Source organism: Protopterus annectens, chromosome 16.part0, assembly GCF_019279795.1.
Source record: "Protopterus annectens isolate FY-2018-M chromosome 16.part0, PAN1.0, whole genome shotgun sequence".
In the NCBI taxonomy this organism is placed as follows: domain Eukaryota; kingdom Metazoa; phylum Chordata; order Ceratodontiformes; family Protopteridae; genus Protopterus; species Protopterus annectens.
The window spans coordinates 859,231,164-859,241,921 of record NC_056750.1 but is presented as its reverse complement, the minus strand read 5'-3'; the positions used below and the strand labels follow the sequence as shown (position 1 = coordinate 859,241,921).

Genomic DNA, 10,758 nt, shown 5'->3' with positions numbered 1-10,758 from the left:
ATTCCACTCCGTGATTTATGTATAGTGCATTTACTGTTTGGGGCTTCTTCATTTTCAAAAGTCATGTGCTATTTGTCACACCTTTAATTCAAGGGTGGTGGTGGAGCACAAAAATAAGTTGGTACTTAAAAGGGGTTATTAAAACCCCCTTCTTTGAGGCTGTTGCATCTGATCCCTTCTATCCCAAGTCTGATAAATTGGAGAGGTCAGGGAAATGATCATCTCCCACTCTGAAAACAGTCTGAGCTAAGAGCTAAACCAGCAAAGTTATCTGCTCTATGGAGCAGACTACCAGTACTGAGCCAGGGACCTCTTCAGGTCCGAAGTCTTTCACAGACTCTGCTTTAGTCTACATTGACTTCTGAGTATCGTTATCGGAGCGTATCACAGCTCTGCTGTCATCCTCTTTTCTTGCTAGGTCTAGATCCCTGACGCTGTCCAGAAGGCCTACCAGGAGCCTCTTGGATGAAGATGTGGGTAGAGTGGTGCAGCAGAGCCTACTGCTCCCTCTGAGCCCTCCCTCTGCCTTGCAGCTGGAAGACTCTTAACTAGTTTCTGTATCTGATCAGAGGCCACCTAATGGTTCTTTGGATCCGATGCCCATCTTGAGTATTTCTGCCTGCTCAGAGCAGGAAACCTCTGAACAGACATTCACTTTCTGATGTCCATGGAGCAGATTCGGGTCACTTCAGATCTAACTCATTCTCTGGGGGCCTCAGTTTGGGTGGGTTTAGCTCCTGCTTCTTCCTCTGAGCTTCTGTTGCCAGCTCTGAGACCCCTCGCAGGTCCAACATCTTTGTGTGGTCCAGGGAGTTCCTCGGAACAGGGGTGATTTTTGAGGTCAAGAAGAAGGTAATGACTGCCTTTCAGTCTGTTTCCATCTGAGCTTCCTCTGTGTTCAGCACAGTGTTTTTTCCTCCTCCCCAGCATCCACAGAACTGCAGGGATACAAGGCATCAGGATGTCCCCCTCGCCCCCTTTTGAGACTTCTCCAGAATACCCCACTTAATTTCCTCGTAAGAGGTCATGCAGAAGGAAGCATATGGACTCACTGCAGGAGTTTCGGGTACTGACCTGGATGAAGCAGAAGGGGGTCCCCACGATCGCCTCTTGAAGAGGTTTCCTTTGGCGACATTCTGGAAATCCTGTAACAGAGGTGATTGGCAGTCTTCATCTCCTTCTACTGAGGTGTTGGTGTATCTGAAGGCCTTTAGATTCCACACTTCAACGTCCTTGGTGATTCCGCCATTCGAGCTTTTGCAATTAATATTTTGAAAGGCTTGGGGGACCCCAGACTCCATAGAGCCCACTCCTAGGAGGCCGAATAAGTATATTACAGCCCGCAAGGATCAAGCTTTCCTCACAAAAGGTGTAGCAGTGGATGCCATGCTCGTGGCGGTGGCCACAAAGAAGGAACCTTCCGAAACGAGTTATCCATTCTTCTAATAAGGATTCTAGGACAATGGATAGTGTTAGCCAAGTGTCTTATTCAGTGGCTTTCACATTGAGATCGTTGAATTATCTTGCGCACTTAATATTACATAGTTTAACTCTTTCATACAGGTCTCTATCTCCAAGTAGCTATAGCTGATGCAGTGGTGGATAAGATCAGTGCACAGCTGGCTACCCTCAGTTCAGTTCATAACTTGTCCATAAGGCTCATTTTCATATACAGCAGATGGAGAGAGTAGGGCAGCAGGTTCAGGCATCTCTGTAAGGAGGCAGACTTGGATGCACCTTTCCGATTTCATGGATGCACCTTTACGATTTCATGGAGCCCTTTGTCTTCCTTTGTTAATGCTCCCTTCAATGGGTCATCTCTCTTCAGGGTAAAAGTTAAGGAAATGCCAACTCTATGTGAGGAAGAAGGTAAGACTCTATCTGCCATTGGAGTACATTGGTCTACACCCACTAGACCATATTCAAAAGGTCAAAGAGGTAGTGGGAAATTGTAGTTCAGAAAATCTCAGCGGTCTCGCCAGGAGTCGCAGGGTGGTGGTTCCCCTAGAGCCAAGGGGGGGGGAGACAATAACTGAAGACTATCCTTGTGGCAGAGGGGGGTTTGCAGAATCTGGGTTCTAGGGAATCTTTCTCTAGACCCTTTCAGTGCTTCTGAAGGAGTACCTGACTGTTAACCTCTGGAGGCAGTCGGGGGGTCAGTTGTCTTTGCACCTTGAAACTTGGTAGGTTATCACAGACAAATGGGTGCAAGACATAATATCCAGGGGTTGTATAATTCCCTTTTTCTGCCCCGTTCCCGCATACAAGTCTATTTCAGACATACCACCCAGTCGACAGGAAGCAGTGTGAAAATTCAAAAGTTGCTAAAGAGGAGTGTCGTCCAAGAAGTCCACACAGACCAGAGAGGATTCAGAACTTAGTCGAGATTCATTTTAGTTCCAAAGAAAACAGGACTGGAGACCAATATTGGATCTCGGCGAACTGAAAAAATCTGAAGAAACAAAGTTCCGGATGGTAGCACTGCAGTCTATAATTCCATTTCTCAGAAAAGAGAACTGTATGTGCTCTATAGACCTTCAAGATCCATACTACTACTACTATATCAAGATGGAGACTATCCGGAAGGTACCTGCACTTCCGGCTGGGAGTCTGTCATTTCCAGTTTCCAGCACTGCCGTTTCATCTCACTACAACCCCCAGTGTGTTCATCAAATGCATGGCAGTAGTAGTGGTGTGCCTCAGACGCCAGGAAATCCATGGGTTCCCATGTTTGGACGACTGGCTGATAACCTCCCCGACCAGGCTTCTTCTACTTCAAGGCAGAGATTATGTACTTCAGCTTAGCTCCAAACTAGGTATTACCATAAATTATGACAAATCCTCCTTAGAGCCATCTCAAAATTTAGCTTTTATAGCGCGAGAATAAATAGTCAACCTTCTACTGAGACTACATTAGAGTACTTGACATTCACTTACATGTCATGCAACTTATCAAGAAAAAGCAAGCCACGGTGAAGCAATTACTTTAGACTTTGGGAAAGATGGCAACGTCAATTGTAATCCTCTGTCTAGAACACATACACATGAGGTTTCTGTAGTGGTTGCTTTCCACGCACTGGTCTATTCTAGACTTTCCAGTGTCTCTCGGCCTTTATAACTAGGTCTTGCAAGAAGGATCTCTAGTGGTGGATTCACTCAATCAGTTTCTCAGGGCCATCTTTTTACTTTCCATCATCCCCAAGCCACTGTGACCACGGATGCTTCCCAGATAGGGTGGGGAAGCATTATCTGGGAAAGACTGTCCAAGGAACCTGGCAAGAATGCAAGGCTCATTTGCATATAAACATGGAGATGAGCAGTGGTTTTAGTGTTGCATGCATTTCAAGACTCTCTCTAGGAACCTTAGCAATCCAATCAGACAATGGCTGTGGTCTGGTACATAAGCAAGCAGGGGGAACCCGATTTTATCCTCTTTGTGAAGAAGCTCTAAGGGTTTGGCAATGGGCAAAGTTCTCAAATTGCTTTCTAATTCCAGCACATATGCTGGGGGGGGGGGGGGGATCTAGGATGATTGCGGACAAGCTGCGCAGGGCCATATGCCTACGAGTGGTCCCTGAAGTAGTAGTGGATGAACTTTCTGGAAATGGGGCCAGCTTTGTTGTGACCTTTTAGTATCATTCACAAATGCCAAATGCAACTATTTTGCCCTAATCCCTCCAGGGTGGAGTCAGAGGGTTGCGCTTCTATATGCTTTCCCACCAATTCCTCCGATTTCCCAAACTACTGCCAAAAGCAAGTCTGTTGGAGACCATGATATTCCTCATTGCACCCTATTGGCCTTGTCAAATCTGGTTTCTTTCTACAGCCGCATCTCTGGGGCAAACCAAGGATTCTGGACCCAGTTCCAGATCTACTGACACATCCATTGGGAGTGGCACATCCAAGCCTTCACAGCCTGAAGTTGAGAGCTTGGCTGCTCCAGATGTTCGTGTTACACTGCTGCAGTCATCACACTTGGGTTATCCTGCCGTTAGGCGGTCCCACAGTCGGCCCGAGTTCCAGAGTCTTGGTCCTGCGTTGGTTGCTGTCACTTCTTCCCTGACGTCAGTGCGCCAGGGGTATACAAGATGCAGCAGACGCCATTTTCTTCAGTCTTTCTTGCCGCGCGGTGCCCGATGCAAAAGCAGTTCGCAAGTGCCCATTGGCCGACTCCTGAGATTTTCATTCCGAATCCAGAACTCAAGTCTTCTACAAAGCTAAGTACCCCATTGGGGAAACTTTTTTTTCTTGCCTCAGACCGATGTCAGTAAAAGTTAATTGTATTTATTGTGGGAGCAAATACCTCATAAGGATTTCCATTCCTATTGTATCCCATGCCTAGGCCCAGACCACAACGTCACTGGTTGTCTGTTTTGTGCTAGGTTTAACAAGCGGACTGTTAAACGTCGGTTTGATTTTGCCCAACATCATTTTGGCAGAAAATTCAATTACACCATGCCGTCGGAACAGACTACCAGAATACACAAAAAGCGTAAAGACACAGTTCCAGTCTGTCATCTCCAGTAAAGCATATCCTGCTGTCTTCCCATAAAACTTCCACATGTAAGATATATGAGTAAATGAAATAGTTTTGGGTGACTGATAACCGGGTAGATCCCTTTTCTGCACATATTCATTCTATATTGGAATTCAGGCAAAACTTTTTCATGAAGATGCGACTGCATCTACTATTAAAAGTCCAATTAGCTGAAATTTCAAATTATGTAGGAGATTATCTTTCTTCTCTTATGTCACATAGACTCTGCAGAGCTTTCTTAAAGGCAACAGACCTCCATACAAGAACCCAACTCCACCCTGGGATCTTAACTTAATTTTCACAAATATTTGTTCTCCTTTTGAACCTTCAGCAACATGCAATTTTAAAATTCCTATCTTGGATAACACTTCTTAGTGGCTGTCACCTCAGCTAGAAGAATATCAGAATTACAGGCTCTTTCGTCCAAACACCCATATTTAATTTCTCATAAGGATAGTGTCATTACATACTTAACCCTTTCTTTTCCCCCCAAGGCTTTGTCAGAAAGCAAGCTAAACCAAGCTATTGAGGTACCTGTTTTCTTTACTAAATACCAAAACAAAAACAAATACATAACATTCTTTGGATGTTTATAGACATTTGTGTTTCTACTTGCACAGGACTTCACAATTTAGGAAATCGGATCAACTTTTGTCTCTTACTCTAAAACCAGAAAAAGGTTACAAGTCTCAGAAGTTACATTATCTAGATGGCTCACCCTTTGTATATCTTACATCTACTCCTTAAAAAGCAAACCTCTTCCCTTTCCTGTCAAAGCACACACCAATAGATCAGTTGAGACTTCAGCAGCCTTTCAAGCAAGACTTTCATGGGACAGTACCTGTGCTGCAACATGGGCTAAGCTGCATACCTTTATTACTCGTAAAAAGTGGATTTGGCCTCCAGGAGTAGGACTTTCTTTGGTTCTGAGGGTTATTTTTCCTTGAGCCATCTAGGAATTGTTGCTTGGGAGGCTTTCGCATAAGTGAGAATATGGACAAGGTTGACAACACACAAAGGGATTAAGTTCTTGCCATAACATTCCGTGTGTGTTGTCCATCTCTACCTGTATTCTCACAAGTCACCCTTCTGCCCCCAAAGGGATTAAGTTCTTACCATAACATTCCGTGTGTGTTGTCCATCTCTACCTGTATTCTAACAACTCACCCTTCTGCCCCCTTTATCACTCCTGGAAGACCGAGTGGACAGTTTTTTTTTTTTTATTTCCATAGGCTCAGATATTGACATTGTCCAGGAAATGGACCATAATTGCTGTATTCATTATTTACTTTGAGTGGGGAAACAAGATTTGAGGTAGTTGGGGAACTGCATTATGGATAGGGAAGGAGGCCCATGAGCTTTGATGAAGACTTCGAGCTGTTGGAATGGCAGAGATGGATCTGACGCACCGGATCCGACCCTTCAGTAAGAATTAAGGTGTAGAGGGACAACACACACAGAACGTTACGGTAAAAATGCAACTTTTTAGTGTGCTAACCCTCAACCGAGAAATCCTGCCTACTTCTATCCCCAACCCCCAGAATTGGGTGCATGAGATATTGCCATTCAGTCAGCAGAGGGCAAAGCTAAAGATAACAGAAAAAACGATCAACTGTTTTTCTTTTTTGGATTCCAGGATAGGATAGCCACTTTCCAAACAATGTATTGCTTCCTGTCAGTTTCCTTCTGCTACTCTCACCATGGAAAGTCTGTACCCTCCTGGCCAAAAGCTTACTCAACCTGAACAGTAGCTTCTTCAGGTGTGTTCTACAAGGAAGTGGACACCAGGTCCATTTAGAAGTAGCTACCTGGTCATTTGTTCAAGCCTTCACAAAACACTACAGGTTTGATGATTTCTGTAGGTCCAGGGCAGTGTTTGACAGAACTATTCTGTCTGACCTCCTGGACAACTCCTCTACTTGTTCCTATTAAACTTGCTACCCTCTCTTGTCTACAGCTCTGGGACATACCATCTGTTAAAACTGCAGCAGTGATTTCAGTCAGGACATGGTATAGTCGTATAAGAACTTAACAGTAGATGTTCTGCTGATCACTGAAGTATTCCTTTGGTCCCACTTATTCTCCTTTCATTACTACTATTTTTGGCACCAACACTATGCTTTGCATATGCGAACACATGCACACTCACTACCACAGCATCTTGTTTTCTGAGGGGGACCTTGCTTAGCCTGTTCAGCTTAAGCCCCTCCTAGCTGACCTTTCTTCCTTGGTCTTCAGATCTCCTGCATACCTTCACTTTTATACCCCAGCTCCTATGAGTGGAGGTAATCGCCTGGATGTACTTCTTACAAAGGTGCCCCAGCTGGACGTCTGCAAGCTGCACCTAATCTGTTAGACTGCAGCAGTGTTCAGTAGGACATTTACTGCTGTTGTAAGTTCTTGCACAACTGTACTTTTGAAAATGTAAGCGGTGAAATAGCACATTCCTAGACTGTATTGTTCACGTGGATTTCTGATGGTATGCAAGCGTCTTCAGTGGTTGGTATGGGAAATTATTGGACAAATGAAAAGTGAAGAAAAATTTTTGTAGTATGGGTGATTTTGGTGTAATGGCTCAGGTAGTCTCCTCACAAACTTCAAGTACAGGGTTTGATTCTAGCCTCAGGTTGTCAGCTAAGCTTAAAATGGCCCTTCAAGGCAATTAACCTAGTATTCATATATCTCTGAAAATACTGGAGTTTGGATGAAATATTGGTGTTAGTGAATATTTGGCTGAGATTTTTGCTTAAACAAAATCTGTCATTTTTTTGTTTTGTTTCTGTTTTTTTTTTTCACCTTCGATATTTATTTCTTATGATTTACGTGATATGCATTTTGTGTTTTCTTTCAATTTTGACTGATTACATTTTTTTCTACTGATATATTTGCACATAGGTACTCAGTAAAATAAAAATTCAAGTAAGACACCACCAGCTATTGGTTCAAGGATCTTGGGTGGCTGTTTTCGCTTGGATAGTGGTATATTATTTCTTTTATTGTCATAGTTGTCGTTATCGTTTTTGTTGTCCTTCCATGCTGCATCCTTACTCCAGTGTTTAACATGAGACTTAACCTCCTGGAATTGTAATATAATGCTTCAGCTTCAGAGCTGGATCCACTGTCAGTTGCATTGGGCTGACATGCTGTAGGTCAGTCTTGTTTTTCTATAAACCAGTGCACACCACTAATGTTGGGCAGCTTGTGAGTGATGGACTGATGCTACCCTTGAGCAGGAAAAGCATTTGTAATGCTGAGGAAATACTGTCCAAGGAAGGACAAATTGTGTGTGTATGAGAGAGAGTGGGGTGGGGGTGGGACATACGAGTACCCTTGCATACCTGTTGTTTGGATCCTAATTTGCTAGGGAAATTTTCTTTTCCATTGCACTGGCCATAAGCTGCCAGTTTTCAGAAAGTGTAATTTTAAAGCACTGGCTTTGAGGTAGAACACCATTAGCATTAAGAATTTTTTTATCAAGCCCTAGGGTCCTATGATTACTGGGTTTGTACATCATTGCCCCAATTGTCTGTGATTATCGGACAAACTTTCATAGCACAACTGTAATAGTTATTGCAACGGACATACTAGCTAGTTGCTTGCTTGTACAGACTGAGCTGAGCCCCCCTATTTAGTTCTTAATGGTGGATTTAAATGTTTCCCTGCCTTTGGAACTTTAAGACTGTGTACATTGCCTAGAAGTACTACGTCTACTTAGAAACAGTCCTTAGCCAACTATTGGGATTGTATTTCTGCCTTATAACCTGTCCGATTTTTGAAGGGTTTTTGTTGTTTAATCGGCTTAACGTTTTTAAAGTGCAACTGTTTGAAAACGCAAGAGTTCTGTGAAACACTCTGTCCTACTTTACCCCTCCTTTCCTTTACTGACTGTATTAACAAAAAACTTAACCCCAATATGCATTCCTTGCACTGTGTATAGATCTGTCGAAGGCATTCGATATGATATATCACCAGGTACTTATAAATATCCTCAAATCCCTGTCACTAGGTGCACTAGCTATAAAATGGTTCCAGTCCTATTTAGATAACCGACAACCGGCTGTACTCTGGCACAACGCTATCTACCCACCTGCCTGTTAACCTTGGTGTCCCTCAAGGGTCCATATTAGGACATCTCCTGTTTTCTATATTTAGCAATGACCTTCACCTAGAAATCCCCCAAGCTACATGCATATAATACGCAGACGATTCCACATTTGTATGCTGAGTCACATCAACATCTGAACTTCACTCCCTTACCCAAAAGGTGTTTAACACAGTTGAACAATGCTTTACACCGCTGTCTCCTTCTGAACCCCCCAAACAACTAAACTCCTCCTTTTTACCCCTACTCATAACCCCCTTCCCCTATAGATTTCAGTCACATCCAATAATGGTACTCATATCCCCAGATCCAGCTACCAAGCTACTAGGTATCACCATAGATTACAACCTTGACTTCGACACCCATATCAACAATACCATAAAAACTGTTAATAGAAAACTAGGCGCTCTCTACAGGATCAAACCCTTCCTCTCTCCTGCAGCTAGAATAACTATTGCTCACACCCATCTAATCTCTATTCTCCTCTATGCCTCACTCATATATACTAATATTTCTAAAAACTACCTTAATAAAATGGAAAACTCTTACAGTAACATAGCCAGATTTGCTACGGGCAACACATTCAGAACCCACCACTGTTACAAGCTAAAACAGCTAGGATGGCTGGAATTGCAAAATCAGCTTAAATTCCACTAACTGACTATTGTCCATAAAATCCTTTACCGACCAGCGAATTCCCCTGTACTGTCTACCCTCTTCATCCCCTACAACAATCTGAAGACCTCACTATCATCACATTAACTTGTCAATATTTGTAAATCAAACCGGGCTGGGGACTCTCTTCTCTAATACTGTCGGAAAATCCTGGAACCTACTTCCCCGCGAACTTTCCTCACTTCCCTCTGTCACTTTTCAAAATCAAACTGAAACTTTACCTCAAAACCTCAAAAGGTTGTGCCCTTGTACTGAATCTGACTGATCAACTGCTCTTCTTACTAAGTTCAGCCTACACGCCTCTTCTCCGTAATCAAGACCCTTTTAGGAACAACAAACCTCCTTCTAGATAGTATTACTTGCGTCGTCTTGTTAATGTAAATATTTTTGTACTAATAAATTGTGTATAATCGGATACCTTCTCTCTTGTATATTATGTATTTAAACTGCATTTGTATTATACTACTTATACCAGTTTATTTGCACTAAGTTATGAACTTCTAACCTCTTTGATTAGTCTCACTAATGTACCTGCATTGTGCCTTGTTTACATTAATTTTGTATATATGATTTTGCTTTTATCGGAGCTTATCTCCCCGGGCCTCTACTGAAAATGGACATGTATAGAGTTAGACTAGCCCGGTCAACAAATGTAGAATAAGTAATTGCGCTGTTGAGTTTTTTTGTCATCCAGCAAACTGTATAATAGACCTTAATTCATCTTGTCAGTGCAGATTTGTAACCTTTCTTTGTCTTCAGTTTCAGATTTGGTGGATCCAGTGATCATTTCCATACAGAAAGCTGTTGGGGCAACGTTTATGGACTAGTGGCATTTTTGTCATTTCTTAATGAGTAAACATTGTGATTTGGCTGTACTATTAGACCATATTAAGTGGCTTAACTGCAAAGAACTTCAGAACACCCACAAGATACTAAGAATGTTAAGACCAACTTCTTTTTGACAAACTGAGAATTTAATAAAAAGTGCTTTAAGTTTAATTATTCCCTGTTCATTATTGGCTTGTTTAATCAGGACTCATAAGATGTGAAGTTGAGTTATTGTTTCCAGTGCTTTGTGTTTAAATGTGATTGCACTTTGGTTCTGCGTCAGTGCCAGGTTAATTTAACTTCCCTTTGTGGTTAAATGTGATTGTACTTCTCTGGTTCTGCATCAGTGCCAGGTTAATTTAACTTCCTCTTCATACTGCAGTCATTCCTTTAACAGTTTTAAGCCTTTTCACAAATAAGATTTGCTAATCCATGGTGTGAAAATGCATTTTAGTGTGATATCAAATGTTAATTTGGGCACATCTTTTAAACATTAAATTCAATGCGCATCTTAGTGATGTTACATGCTAGTTTCCTGCACAAAGCTCATGAATCAAGATAAAGATGTAGCATGGCACATCATTGCAGTTTGAAACCTGGTACTGTGGGCACAATG

At 42.5% G+C, this 10,758-nt stretch overlaps 1 protein-coding gene across 1 annotated transcript in view; it reads left to right on the top strand.

Moving 5' to 3' along the window:
* DAD1 (defender against cell death 1) overlaps positions 1 to 10,313 on the top strand; it is a 264,196-nt gene extending 253,883 nt beyond the window's left edge. The window contains exon 3 of the mRNA XM_044058458.1: positions 10,074 to 10,313. The gene's annotated coding sequence lies outside the window, so the exon portion shown is untranslated. The remainder of the gene's footprint in view (positions 1 to 10,073) is intronic.
* Positions 10,314 to 10,758: the final 445 nt, after the last annotated feature.